Source organism: Acomys russatus, chromosome 4, assembly GCF_903995435.1.
Source record: "Acomys russatus chromosome 4, mAcoRus1.1, whole genome shotgun sequence".
NCBI lineage: Eukaryota > Metazoa > Chordata > Mammalia > Rodentia > Muridae > Acomys > Acomys russatus.
In genome coordinates this window covers 32,294,624-32,310,159 of record NC_067140.1, presented here as the reverse complement: position 1 = coordinate 32,310,159, position 15,536 = coordinate 32,294,624, and the positions used below count along the sequence as shown (strand labels likewise).

The window sequence follows — 15,536 nt, the reverse complement described above, 5'->3', positions numbered from 1 at the left end:
GACTGTTACTGACATATTAGGGAAATAGCCTCATTTAAAGCCATGTGACTCTACTTAAGCTCTGGGGTCCTCTTTTCTGTTCTCTTTGCTCCTTGGTGAATACTGATTATCGAAGGAAACAATCTACTTGAGATGGCAGTTTCTTTTGTCGATTTCTTGTCCATGTTTGGCTCGAGGGCAGCAGACGTAAGTGCATGACAGGCTGATGTGAGGGGTGGCAGGGCACATACTCAGAGCACAGCCTTGGGGTGCTGACAGCTAGCAGACTGAACTAGCGCCTACCTTAGAGCTGGTTTCTGGGTACTTCACTAACGACAGAATGGATGCTGATGAACGGTGTTGAGGAACACGGGTTCTGAGAGGAGACACTGGAGCATGGCCCAGGGATTAGAGAAGTATTGTTAATTGAGTAGGTATAATGATGGAATTGTGGTTATGTAGGAAAAGATCCTTATTTTTTACCATATGCAAAATGTAAATTGAGAGGAAAATGTGATATCTGTAATTTCCTTCAGAGTATTTTAGTTAAAAAAAAAAAACCCAATGGGGCAAATATTCACAAATGGTAATTATTAACTAGAGGTGATGTATGCCTGGGTGCTTATTATACCATTCCTAGTTCATTTGAAAATGTCTGTAATAAACAGTGAGAAATACTAAAAACCTTGGGAAAATACTGCATGTACCTATAAAATCTCATTAGGATGAGATGTTATGTGCATTTATATAGATTTAAAGTTTCTTTGGACTCATGAGCAGGGCTTTAGTTCTTAGGAGACCAGTAACTTATAAGTGGGTATGTAATGGAAATCCTGTATAAAAAGACTATTCATTTTATTTTTATTGCATTTAAAAATTATTGATAGATTTAAATATTGGGGAAAAGCATGATAACCCAAAATGAAAAAGAAACAAACCAAAAACAGAAAAATAAGAATCATTTATCTTTACTGCGTTAAATGCTGAAAGATTTTGGAGTTCTGATGCCACGCTATGTGAGGATGGTAGATTCACAGATGAGAACTTTAGAGGGAAACTAGAATAGCCAGCAGTGTATGGTGGCATTCCTGAAAGCATAGCACCCTGGAGGCTGAGACAGCAAGATCATCATGCGTTTGAAGGCAGTCTGGCCTACAGAGTGAGACCCTGCCTCAAAAGAAAGAAAGAAGGACATAAAAAAGGGAAGGATGGAGGGAGAAAAGAAGGAAGAGAGGGAAGGAAAACAGCCAATGTCATGGAACAAATTCGATGAGAGTCTAATGTGGTCACATAGCTATAAAAAGAGAGTCTATGATGACTTGGCTTCTAACATGGTTTGAATTACCAGAGCAATGTGTTTTAAAAAGTGCTTCTCCTGTGTTTTGAATAGTTATTCCTATGGCAGCTGTGTTCTAAGTCATAGAGTTGTAGTGTGTGTGTGTGTGTGTGTGTGTGTGTGTGTGTGTGCGTGCGTGTGACTGCCATGAAGACACAGAAAGAAAAACACCTCCAAAAGGGACGAGTTATTTTTGGGTAATGTTCAGGTGCACGGTCCAGATTCAGTGGTGTTGATTTCCTTGCTGTATCATGATGCTGCTGGGATTTACAAAATTAAAAGCATGAGAAGCGGGCATGTAGCTCAACTGTACAGTCACTGGGAGGTAAGGGGTCACCTGCATAAACCCCAAGGCAGGTGGGGATCCGTCCAAGCTTCGCTTCTGTTTACCCAGGGAAGAAGGTGTGTTTTCCTGGACATCTGTTTACTTTTCAGCTAATAAGTATAAAATGAACTTACTCTGAAGTAGCTTGTCACAAACTCAGCACCAGCTTTTGAAAAGACTTTAAATTTGCCCTCAACATGGGGTGCTAGAAAAGAGAATGACAGAACCGCATCATTGATTTCTTGAAAACTGCCTTTCAACAAGAGAAGTGTAGTTTTGTGGCTAAAAGCGCTCGACTAAGAAACAGAAGATAGGGGATGTGCTTGTTTGTTTGTTTTTGTTTTTTCAAGACAGGGCTTCTTGTAGCCCTGGCTGTTCTGGACTCACTACATAGACCAGGCGGGCCTCGAGCTCACGGAGATCTGCCTGCCTCTGCGGGGATTACAGGCATGTGCCATCCCTGCCCAGATTGATAAGGGATGTTTGAAAGTTTTAAATCCAAGCCCATCTCAGATGGAGTTAATAAATGAAAAAGTTTTTCATAGAAGAGCTGCGTTACTTCCAGGTTCCAGTGTTAGGTTTGCCTCTAATTACTGACGTCAGAGTCTTCGCAAGCAGATTGATTGATTCCTGTTAACTAACACGTGCTGCCACGTCATCAAACACTTTGGTCTCCAAGAAAAGAGTGAGGCTATCTTCATGGCGATGCCAGCTCGTTTCTTGGAGAAAGAAATGAATTAGATTGAAAGGATGAGAGCAAAGCAGGGCTCAGCGCGGAGAAAAGTAGATATTAAATTATGACCCAGCCACATTTTCTCAGAAGCACAATGTTCATCAACGGTGTGTCTTTTAACATTGTGAAAGTTAGATAACGTGTAAGGGAAGAATTATTATATAAATAGCATCATGGACGGGGGAATGGGGTTATATCTAAAAGGTGAATTTTGGTTGTTAAAAAGTAATTCGGAAAACTGACCCAATGTGCTCTCTCTGTACACTTACAGGATCTGTGGTGGAGCTGCCATAGGTCTGGGCTCTGTAGACTTCGAAAGGAAATTTTCAGTGAAGCCTTTTGCTAAACCATCACTGTCTGGGAGGGGGAGGGAAGGCTGAATGAAGAGAGACAGCAGGAACACATATAGCACTAGGTCCAAATGTGGGTGCTTACGTGGGAATACTCCAGTTTCTCTGGATCTTCATGGCCACTTATAGAATGTTAGAGCTAAATGGGACCATGGAGCTGGTCCGGTGCAGCCCCCTCATTTTACATTTTACATTTCTGTGAGGAGAGAAGCTTTGTGAAAATTGGCCAGGATTATTGCAGTACAGTTGAACCAGGGAAGCTGGTGGTGTGCTAACAGAGGGTTTTAAGTGAAGTGGGAAAGGTGTGTGTGTGTGTGTGTGTGTGTGTGTGTGTGTGTGTGTGTGTGTGTAGAGATGGATTGAATCCTTCCTTTTCAGAGTGATGTCCAGCTAGGATGCAGAACAGAGAAGGCAGGCAATTTTGCCAAATTAATTAAAAGAGATGGAATTAAAAGAGGGATTTGCGGCGGGGGGTGGGGGGGCGTTGTCCACTTTTATGCTGTAAAATCTTAGGTTGGATTTGTAGTTTATGTTTAAAAGTTAATGAAGGAAACTCTGATTATTTCTAGGAACTTGGTTTCTTACATGGAAAGGAAGTTTGGGAGAGAATTTGGCAGTTCTGGGGATCAAGCCAATGAAGAATCACTGGCAGCTAGTGCTGGACCTGGTAAGTAGTCTGTGCTAATCTCTTGCTGTTTAGGGTGGTACAGCTTGGCTTCTTAAGCAATTGCTTTTAACTAAGTGTATGCTCAGTACTTTGTTTTAAATCTCAGACAGCCTTGATAGAAACTAATGAGTCAGATTGATGTGCCTTGGAGTCCAGAGCAGAGAACGGGACAGGAATCTGTTCTGAAGATTGGTAAAGCTTTGTTGAGTTTCTTTTTACAATTACACTGGCCAGGGCTGGATTGGAAAGCGGCTTTCTGCAGGTTGAAAGGCTCCCTACTGTGCCTGTCTTTCTCCTCCCACCCCCCACCATTAAGATGGCTTTGGGTTCCTGAATGGGGGACCAATGTGCTAGTTTGCCTGCCTAGTTTGCCTGTTTTTTGCTGGAGAAGAAGCTGGTGATGCTGAGCATGAAGCGAAGAGGTCTTTGTGGCTCTGCACCCACTTATGTCTCTTTCTTTGTAAAAAATATGTACCTACTTTGTCTGTAAACAAAGTTAAGAGGCTTTTACTTTGGCATTTTTAAAATTAAAAATAGCACTATTGCACCAATGTCTTACTAGTTGATGACTGGCAATTTGTAAAAGTTTGGGAAGACTGGAAGCTCTCCCTGTTGTATCCCTTAGCCCCCATTGCAGGAAGAATGGCTGGGAAAAATGGACAGAGTTGAGGCATAAATGCCACCTTAGCTTAGTCTTTGTCTTGTCTTTGGATTGTCATCCCTGGCTGCTCTTATTTTAGGGTCTGCTTGCTGTGCTGGGTGATGGAATCAAGTTAGAAATGAATAAATGGAGACACAGGGTGGTTAAATGTTTACCTTCAGCCTCTCATGAGCATGTGGCCAGGCAACAGAAGCATCAGTACTTAAAAGTGTGTGTTGAGTGGAGAGACTTGGTAGTTCACACGGCTTCTACCAGAGGCCTGGATCGGGCCTGAGAGTGATCAACTCATCTACCCCTGAAAGAGACCTTGTCTGTGCACGTGCAAAATTATTTCATAAAGATCACACCCTTTAGAGCAGTTAGCTGGGATAATCAAAGGTTGCAAAGAGTGGCATATAGGAGCAACATTTCCCCCATGTCTATCTATACAGAACTTACATGTTTCAGATTGCCCTTGAAGCATCCAGGTTAGTGCTAGCAAGATGCCTTCAGTGTTGGGCAGTCAAGGCTGTGGCTGGCATTCTACCCACCTGTGCTCTCCAAGTTCACGTATTCATCTGTATGAGAACCCTCAGATCGTCCCTGCCATGCCATGGCAGACAAGGTGAAAGAGAAATTGCCAGGGACTAGAAATTGGTTCTGTTCAGAGTAAGGAGAAAGGATCTTAGCTGGGCTGTATTTTACATCCAAACCCCAAAAGAAAGTGAGGAAATGCCATCAAGTTTTGGGGGAGAGACTTGTTAGGCAAATTTTGTTGTTGTATTTTTAAAAAGAAAAAGGAAAGAAACTGAATGGTGTGTGGTGCAGTTGTACTGAGGGAAGAATGAGAAAACAAGTCTTGGAAACATTATTTGGAGAAAAAATAATAACAGAATGATGATCGCTTCCCCTCTCTAGAATCTGAAACAAAGGGAGTACTCCAGAAATGAAAGAGACATGCAAGGAATTCCGAAGTTTTCTGAACAGAAAGTTTTTTTTCTTGCATAGAAGGCAGGTGACATAGTGACTGATCTGAATCAGGGAGAAAATTATGGTCTGAGAGAGGCGGGAGAAACAGTACACTTGTTTGTTAAGATCCAGACTAAGTCATAATCTAAGAATATTTAGTTTATCCACCATAGAGTGTACTGTGTTCTGAAGATTTCATTTTGAAGAATTGATATAGAGCTAGAAAGACATTTAAGGTTTGACATTTTAGGCTTTGGGGTTTTTAAATTTCATTTTATATTTGAGGTTATAAATAGTATGTCTTAAACAGACATTATTATATATTAGAAAATGTGTGAAGACAGATAGTGATAGTTAATGATAGAATATCATAAAAGGATACCATATGAAGGATAAGAGATTAAAACTGTGGAGTCATAAATAAGACCCTTTTACCCCCCCCCAAACATGTTAACAGCAAGATAAACTATAGAACAACTGTGGCTAGAAGGAGCTGAAAAGTTATGATAGTTTTTTACAAAATTTAAAACAAGATTTTTAAACCAAGTTTTTAGCATTAATTAAATCATTTGCAGCATTTGATATTTAACACTAAAATACAGAAATTCAAATATCTTTCACCCCATTATGATTTTTCATAGGGCAGGAGTGGCCATAATTATTTACTTAGATTTATTTTTATTTTTGTTGTTTTGTTTCTATAAGAAAATATCATACATTTTATCTCCTAAAACACTGTAGGCATTTCTTTTCTTCCTTTTTCTTCTTTTCTTTTCTTTCATTCTTTGCCTTTTTTGGAGATTTTTTTTTAAAGTTAAAAGTTTTCTTTTCTTTTTTTTTTCAGGTAAGAAAGTATTTTCTATACTTTATTTATTAGTTGATAAGGGGACATTTTAGTTAGAGGGTAACAAGTAATGAATACTTCCACTCTGCTTTTCCTAATTGATAGAGAGCTCGGAAGTAACAGAAAGGTTGAGTATTAAGTTAAATAAGAGTAGTTAATTACATGTTTTTATTTAAGAAGTTTAGTTTGTTTGTTAAAGAGAGTTAAAGCATTTTGCTTGCTCTTTGTCATAGACTACCAATATAGGTCTCTCATGAGGAATCTTTGAAAAGTAGTTAAAACATGACAAAATTAAAGTGAAGGTTATATTTATGATGCAAAGTCAGAAACAAAGGGATTCTTTTAGATAAACTATCCTAAACATAAACGTTGACCAATCCAATCATAAAATATACTCTTTGGGTGATTTTAAAAGACTTGTCTTTGCTTGAAAAGCAGCCCAAGAAATTAAAATTAATTAAGTTTGAGAAATAACAGGAGAGATGCTTAAATGCATAGTAGAAAATACTTGTTTTGAAGGGTCAGAATATAAATATAAACAATTTGTTTAATCTGCCAAAAACCCTGCACTTCATGTGTGGCCTCTTTTTAGGTTTTGTTAATTATGTTACAGCAGTAATGTAAGATAAGCATAGGTAGACTAATTTTTGAGCGTATTGTAATATTAGCAACACATTCTACTTTTAATAATACTTTTATCAGCATGGTTTATTTGCATGGATGATATAACTTCCATGACCAAAAGCAGATGTTTAAAAGCAAATAGCCTAAAAATGCAGTTACAATATTTAAGCATACTGTCTCTCTGGCCGGCTTATAAAAGCATACAGTTTAAAATTCTGTTAAATATTATTTTAAATTAAAACAACAAGGAAGTGGTTACAGAAATTAAACATAGACTGTCTTATAACTGCACAAGGCTGCATGTTTTGGACGCATCACCAGCTGTACATTTGAGAAAAGAAATAGGTTCTCATGTTTATCTTTAGTTGACAGGTATATATTCTCAAAGCACACAGAAGATCTGGTAATTTCAAATATATTTATATATTAATACAGTTAGATGTAAACAGGCTTAAAATTTTAGTAGAGAATTTAGGTTTCAAAAAAAACCACACGTTAAAAATTCATGTAATAAAATAGAATTTAAGAACATTGCTAGAAAATAGTTTGTTTCTTCGTATGAAGTTAAAACTTTCATCTCTACAATAAGATTATTCTCTTTCTATCAAGATACTTTTATTACTATCAAATGTGAAGTTTAATGCTTTACTTTTTTCATTCAGACAAGGTATGTTCAGATAAAGACCATGTTAAGCAGAAAAACTTAGAAAGGTTCTTCTATTGTAATTCTTATGTAAAGTTCTTTAATACAATGACTTTAATTTTTATTGTAACAGTTAAAATAAAAGAAAATATGATTGACCTAATAGAAAATATAGTTTCATAACCCTGAGAGGAAAGTCAGAAGGATGGATAAATATTTGAGATAAGTTTCATTTTTTTCCTTGTTTCTGAGCCTTTCTTATAAATCAAATATTTAACAGCAAGAGAATAATATATAAAATATGCATTAGTTGTTTATATTTTGATAGTTATTTAAAAATGTGGGGAAATGAAACTTTTTCTGGCTAGATGTTAACTAAAGTGCTAAGTGAAAATTAGAAAAATCTAAAATGTAGAATAGTATAACAAACTAAAAATTCAAAGACACACATATTTAAACTTCTTATATTTACTATGTAGTGTAGCATTTGTCATAATTGTTTATGAAAGTACAAATTGAAATAAGTTTAAAGTAAAAGATAGATAAGGATTTTTCTCATTGTACTTTATCAGATGTAACATATATCAATAAACTAACTGTAACGTTAAGTAGGAAATCATTTAAAATACAACTTGAAGAATTTTACTGTTAACATATAGATGTATCTATACAGCAAGACTTTCGTGAGTTGTGTATGTGTGTTAGGGTATCTGCATTATGAGGTCTGGAATTCCTGATATGTTTTTAATTCCCTTTCAAATTGCAAAATACTTCTGTGGGGGAAAAACAGACATCATGTACATTTGAATTTGTATTTAGGAATAGGAAAAACAACAGATACTTTAGAAGAATTCTAGTTGTTATTTTAGTACGTGCATCAAACCCCAAACAGTGGTTTTGTCTCTCAGTCAGTTACTTATCTGGGCCTGTTAGTTTGTGTCTGTACGTCATGGACTTTGAAAGTTATATTGATGATAAAATAATCTCTAAAAATTAGTTGTTAATCTTTACTGAAATTATGGCCAAAATATTTGAAAGAAATGCATGTAAAACTCTTATTTTTAGCTAAATTGAAACAGACTTTGAAAGAGTTCATTCATGAATAAAATGTGCAATTGTGTAGTTTCCCAAAAGAATGAATTCTAAGTATATTTTAAAAAATCTTATGAGAATGTTTATTTGTTGTTTTTTCACATTCTAAAGCCAGGAAAAAATTGGCATTATATGTTGTTGGTAGTGGTAGTCTTTCTGTGGCGAAAGGGAAATGTTGTTAGCACATAAGGGTTTTTTCCTAAAGTTTTAGCTTTAAATTGAAAATGTATACTGTTCACAATTAATTTTTCTTATTAAGACTCACTTGAAGTTTCATGAGGTTTTAAAGTCAATGTATTTGAAGAAAATTTTTTATTAAATGGAGAGATGCAGGGCATTGTAGCAGTTATAGGATGGTCTTTCTCTTGATTCCCAGCATTTTAGAAAATGCATTTTAAATTAACAGTGTTGATTACAAGATTCTTTGAGCTATAATAATTTAGAAAAATGCCGAGAAAATTAAAAAGGTTAAAGGGAAAATTAACTGAGCCTAAATGTATCCTTGCAAAGGTGACTATTTGACAGTGTGACATCTCTGGAGATTAACAAAAAGTATTCAGCCAGGGATAATATTTTGAGAAGCTGAGCTTATTTTTATGATAAGGGAAAGTGTCGAGATAACATAACTTTAGTTGTTTGTCAAAAATTCTGAAGTTTGTTTCGGATTGTGACGGTTGAAAGTAGGTGCAACAGTTTGGTTTCAGGACGAGGCAGAGTGCAGGGCTCGCCAGCCCTGGAGCCAGGACAGGGTTAACATCGGGGCCGCCCGCTGCACTCTGGGAGTTGTAGTCCGCGAGCATTGTGGGAGTTGTCGTAAAAAATCTGCTCTTTTTTGCTGTCATGGCCGCCTCCGAGAGGGCGATAAGAGGTTGTCCGCTTTCCGAGGGTCTTGGGGGACTGTCTGGCCCATTAGAAGGCCACCAGCAGTTCCTGGGGTGGGCGAGGGCCTGGCACTCTTGTCCAGGGTGTGGACAAGCGGCCTGAGAGGGTCCATGCTGGGCTTGCATTATTTCCATGAGCCAGGAGGCCTCTGGGATCTGTGTGCTTGCTTGAGGGGTCACAGGCGGCCACACACTGGTGGTCTGGCCTTCTGCCTTTGAACTGTCCGTGTGGCCTGTGCTTGGGTGTCTGACGGTGTGCTTTCTGCTCTTACGGTTTGTGTTCTGCTCTGTCCGCTTGCCCTACACTTAGCACGCTCTGTAATCGTGGTTGCTCAGGACCTTGGTGTTCCTGAACTTTTTTCCTGGGGAGGGGAGGAGTGGGCTTATGAGAGGGCCAGATTTTTGGCAAGTGTGTTTTTGTGGATGGTGTCTGTCTGTTTTGGGGTGTAAGAATTTGCATGTGTTATCAGCATGAGTGTGGACCTGTATTTGGCTTTCTCTTGCTTGCACTGAACTTTGCCCTTGTTGGCAAAATGTGCTTGTCAAGCAGGTCCAGCTTGGGCAATTCTCTTCTGTCAACTTGGGTGTGTTCTTAAACCTGTACACAGGTCCCCGGGAGTGTTTCTTTAGTTGTTTGTGGAAAAGTATGTGTGCAAAAATGACGTGAAAGTAGATGCCAGGATCACAAATGCCTTTATGTTTAGGGAGCAAACTTCTTTGGCTTTCCTGGTACTGAGAAGTTGTTTGGATTCTTTAGGGGAACCCAGGTTTGCTGTTACCTGTGTTGCCTTTGGCTCACAGTGTTCCTTTGCACGATGAGTATCTTTGAGACCGGGTCCTACGAACACTTGAGGCAAAACACTGTACTTTGACATGAAGTGGCATATGGTTTCTTACATACATTCTGTTTCCATCACCTGGAATCACCTGCCGATCGAGGTATGACTGGTCATGACAACCCATTTCTCAGAAGCATTAGGAAGTTTCTTCACTCACGTTTGATGAAGGGATTTGTAATGAGGTTTTGGAAATCTGATATCAATTTTTTGTTTTAAAGGCAGTTGTGTGATAAAACTTACAGAGAAAGTGGGGAAAATATCTTGCATTGTGGTTGATGTTTTATAACTTGTAAAACTGTTCCTTTGTTTTTGTGCTAAATCACATTTGTATATTGTTTAAGAACGTCTTGATATGTGTGGCGAGTGGGATTTTCCTAATTCCTTTCAACTTCGCATTGTCTTTGTACTTGAGCACTTGAAAGTCTTGGGAGAAAACAAGAAAGAAGTGGCTGGAATTCTGTATGTGATTCTGTTTAAAGTGATTTCAGTTTCATATCCATACACATTGCTGGTCCCCTGCTGGTCAGCAGGAACGGCCTCCCCTTTGTCCTCACTCTGTTCTTATTTAACTTGCCAGTTGAGTAAAGCTTGAGAAATATCTTTTTCAAATGGTCTACACTGCCCAGTTTGCTTACCTTGTGGTGGTGTGGCAGGATGCACTGGCTTTGTGTCTGGGGAAGCCACATGTCTAGAGTAGGTGGGTTTGTAGAGCCATTCCAGACCAGCACAGGCACAGTGCTAGTTTGCTTTGAAAGAAGTTACAGTTCCCTCTGATGTGTTAAGTGGTACATTAGGAAGTGCTCCAGAGCGTTCTGGGAAGGGCAAGGTGCTGACTTTGGCAGGGCTAGGGACGAACTTAATATTTCTATGAGCACAGAGCTTGTCTGGATACTTACATAAATAGATAACATTTCCCCCTGAAATAGTGAGGTTTGTACATCTCAGAATCCTGGCGTTTAATCCTTAAGGCCTCTGTTTGGCACTGTACTTTCCACTGTTTGCTTTTCAGTTCTGTAACTGCTGTGAAATGTTTTCTGTGTTGTACAGTAGTACCAGAAGTTGTCTCAGAAAAGAAAATATTGTAAGACCCACTTAATATTTTCTGATTATTTATATTAAAGCTGCACACGCATGCTTGATAAACGTCCTGCAAACTGTTGCTTGGAACTTAAGTTTTACATGGCTTTATTGACATTCCTTTCAGTGTGAAATAACACTAAAGGCTAATTTATTTATTTATTTATGGTGTGTGTGTGTGTGTGTGTGTGTGTGTGTGTGTGTGTGTGTGTGTACACATACAACTTGTAGATGTTAGTTTTCTCCCTCTATCCTGTGGGTCCCAGAGTTCAAACTCAGGTTATCAGGCTTGGTAGCAAACATCTTCACCCAGGGAACTATCAGTGCCCACAAAGGATGCTTTTCTTAACCAGTAGCTTATAAATGTAAGCTTTAGGAAATTCCAGTGTTTTTCAAAACAGAGATAGAGGATCTGAAGAGATAACTTAGCAGCTAAGAACACTCGCTGCTCTTCCAGAAGACCTGAGTACTTGAGTTTGACTCCGAGTACCTATGAGTACCTACAGTGGACAGTTTATCACTCCAGCGCCAGGAGATCTGATGCTTTTGGCCTCTCCGGGCACCTGTGCTCATGTGACACTGGCATGTATGCATACACACACATACATTTTTATGCTTTTTAAAAAGTAAAACCTTAAAAACAAATTCAAACTTTTGAAGATGAGAGAAACTTGGTTTTTCATTTTTTTACTGTAACCAAAATGTAAGGAGAGTAGGGAGGGATTTGGGTAGAGATATCTGGGGCCTTGAGTCAGGCCCTATATTTATAATGACATGTTTTCCTGTATGCAATGGTTAGTAGTGTATCTCTGGATCTGTGAACATGTGTGTGTACATATGTCCATATATGTGTGGGTGTACTTCTGTAAGGAGGCCAGAAGTTAATGTAAGGTGTATTACTTTATTGCTTTCTACCTTATGTATTGAGGTAGGAGCTCTCCTGTGAACCCCAGAACTCCCTGATTTGCATAGTCTGGTTAGTCTGCTTCCCTCAATCCCTCTGCTTTGTCCCTAGAGCACTGGATTTAGAGGTAGATTTCCTCATGGGTTCTGGGGGTCTAAACTTTGGTCTTCAACTTGCATAACAAGTACTGAACCATCTCCCCAGTTCATCTGTGACTGATGAGTGTCAAAACTCTGTAACAAGATCACACATCACCCATATAGGATCAAGATCTTTAGTTTTCATTTATATTATTTGAAAAATAACTGGTTATTGATATTTGTTTAGTTAAATGTGGCTTTCTTTCTTTTCTTTTTTCTTTCTTTCTTTCTTTTTTTTTTTTTTTTTTTTTTTTTTTTTTTTTTTTTGAGACAGGGTTTCTCTGTGTAGTCTTGGCTGTCCTGGACTCTTTATAGATCAGGCTGGCTTTGAACTCATAGCAATCCACCTGTCTCTGCCTCTAAGTGCTGGGATTAAAGGTGTGCACCACCACTGCCCGGCATACATACAGATTTCTTAAGTTTAGCATATTTGACTTAAAACCTCAGTACTCTTGTAAGTGTGTGTGTGTGTGTGAGAGAGAGAGAGAGAGAGAAGCTGTGGGTTTACACATGCCATAGCACACATGTGAAAGCCAGAGGACTATTTTCTGGAGTTCTTTCCTTTCACCTTTATGTGGCTTCCACAGATTGAGCTCAGCTCACCAGGCTGGTACAGCAGGCATTTTACCCAGTGAGCCATTTTGCTGGCCCCAGATTGCAGTAGTCTGAAAATTGTCTGTATCATCAACCCCCACCCTCTGGGGGATAATAAGGATACTGAGCCAAAGAGATACAGAATTGTCCCTTGTGGCGTGTGAGCTGCAGCTGTGTGCAGCCTTGGATAGCTGCGAACTGGCACAGCAAAAACTGTAGTCTTAAAACATTATGAGTTTTTTTTTTTTTTAAATACAGATGTTTTTAATACAGTGTTAACTTTGCAGATGATAGCACTGAATCACGTTAGCATCAAAAGTTTGGTCAAGCCTGAGGTATTTAAATGTTTCCAAGCCTTCCCCGATGCGTTTTATTTGTTAGTTCTCCAATATGCATTTCCAGGACAAAATTCATTAGTCTTGGTTTGCTGAGCACAGTTGTTGTTGTTACTATTACTATTGGTTTTTCAAGACAGGGTTTTTGTGTATAACCCTGGCTGTCCTAGAACTTGCTTTCTAAACCAAGCTGGCCCCAAACTCAGAGCTCTTCTGCCTCCGCCTGCTAGTGCTGGGATTAAAGGTGCACACTGCCATTCCCAGCTAAGGTTTATTATAATTAAAGGGTAGAGTATTACATAATTTTAGTGGGCAGGATAGAGCAAACCAACAGTTACCATCAAAATACTGAATGTAGAAAACAGATACTGACTTGTTCGCATAGGCAAGAAAGGGCGTACATTTTACTGCCACTTAAAAGCTTTATATCTTACAGCTTCAAAAGTCATAAAAGATCCTTTTTGTTTGTTTCTGCCTAATTGATTTTTTTCCATTTAACTTTCTACCTCAGTACAGTTGTGTGGTTCCAGAATTTAATGGAGAATTGAATATGGTATCCCACATTTGTGATTCCAACTCTCTAGAGGCGGAGGCAGGAGGATTACCATAAGTTTAGGGTCAGCCTGGGTTACAGAGTGCACAATAACCACATTTAAGTGATATTTAAGTTGTAAATATATTTATTATGATTTTATTAAATGGAATTTTCCCCAAAACTTCAGTTCTTTGACTGCTTGAAAAATTCATCATAGGAATGTGACATTAATAAGGAATTCGTGTCCTTTTGTATTTTTATACTTAAAAGGCTTAAAGTGTTTTATTCTAGGAAAAAAATGAGTCAGTGACTTTGTTAAGTTTTATCAGAATTTGGTCTATAAAAAGAAAAAGAAAAAAAGAAAAGAAAACTCAATATAGAAAGCTGTAGTTTCCTTTCTGCAATGCAGACATTGCACCGTGAAGACAGATGGTGACTTGCCTTTTTTTCAAAGGAGGTCTGAAGTGGCGGGATGAGGGGCGTGCTGCCCAGGCAGGACCCACATATAAAGCTGGTCCAGGCTGCTCCCAGGGCTTACTCACCAAACAGTCTGTCTCTGCACACATGGGCTCTCACAGGCAGGTGCATCAACACGCAGGTGCACACACATGCCACACACAAAGAGTCTGAAAAGACTTCTTGCCTTACACTCATGAAGTAAGTACACTGTAGGAATTTATTAGGATGACATAAGAAATCGTGACTTTAGTCACGTGTATGTAAGGGCACTTTGCCACCAAACCTGATGATCCGATTTTAGTTTCTGGAACCTACATTGTGAAAGGATAGAACTGACTCACAGTATATGTGCTAAGGTGCACTTGGACACATGCCAATAAAAGTTTTTAAAGAAAATTTAAACCTGTGAATGGGACTGGAGCCACAGCTCAGTGGTTAGGAGGAGGAACTGCTTTTGTACAGGACTAGAGTTCGGCTCGTAGCACCCACATTGGCACCCTCAGAGCCCCCTGTAATTCCTTTGGCCTCTTGGGAACACTGAATTTAAAATAAAATTAAAATCCTGAATTCACGGCAGGATAAAGTGGCTCTGTATGCTTGTTAACTGTATTCATAGTTTAGAAGAAATCTATCGGTCCATATTCTCAATTTGATAGTTTCCAGGAAGAGTTTGGTAGAGTTTTTGTTTTACTTTCAATGAGGAAGCCATTTTTTTTCAATGAAATTGTGTTAACAGTGGCTAGTTTTTTTTTTTTTTTCTGTGTGTTTCATTACTACCTAAAGGTACAGAGTATGTGCAATATATAAGGGAAAAGGGCTCATTTAACTAAAGGACTAAAATGAAGACACTGATTTTAAACTATTCTGTACCATTTGTTAGAGTTATTTTCTGGTGTCTGGAGAGATGGCTCACGTTTCTTCAGGAACTGGAGTCTGGTTCCCAGCACTCATGTTGGGCAGTTCACAAGCACAGCTCCAGCAAATCAAATGCCTCACTGTGGCCTCTGCAGACACACAAACACACAGATAATACATCTTTAAAAAAAAATTCTGGGGGTTGCAGAGATGGATCAGTGGTTAAGAGCACTGTCTGCTCTTCCAGAGGTCCTGAATTCAATTCCCAGCAACCACATGGTAGCTCACAACCATCTATAATGTGATCTAATGTCCTCTTTTGGCATGCAGGCATACATGCAGACAGAACACTGTATACATAATAAACAAATCTTAAAAAAAGAATTTCTGATAAATTTCCTATTTTAATATCCTATAGTGCAGTTAATTTTGAAATATGTAGTGACCTATTCCTAGGTAAGATCCTATATAACTCAATCTTATTTCATTGTGATTTAAACTTTTTATTGTTGTATGTGGCATGTGAGTGAGTGCAGATACATGTGTGTCATGGTGCACATGTGGAAGTCAATTTCCAAGAATCAGTTCTTTCTCCAGTATGTTGAGGAAAGAGCTCCTTGTCTCTGTTGTGCTGCATACTGTGCCATGTACTCCAGGACAGCTGTGCCGTGTGCTCCAGGACAGCTGTGCCGTGTACTCCAGGACAGCTGTGCCG

The 15,536-nt window shown here is 38.7% G+C and overlaps 1 long non-coding RNA gene across 2 annotated transcripts in view; it reads left to right on the top strand.

Annotated features, from left to right (window-relative positions):
- Positions 1-15,536, top strand: part of LOC127187922 (uncharacterized) — a 77,299-nt gene that overhangs the window by 48,637 nt on the left and 13,126 nt on the right. For both annotated transcript variants that reach the window (XR_007830512.1, XR_007830511.1), the window contains exon 2: positions 3,293-3,390. This is a non-coding gene — a long non-coding RNA (uncharacterized LOC127187922). The remainder of the gene's footprint in view (positions 1-3,292; positions 3,391-15,536) is intronic.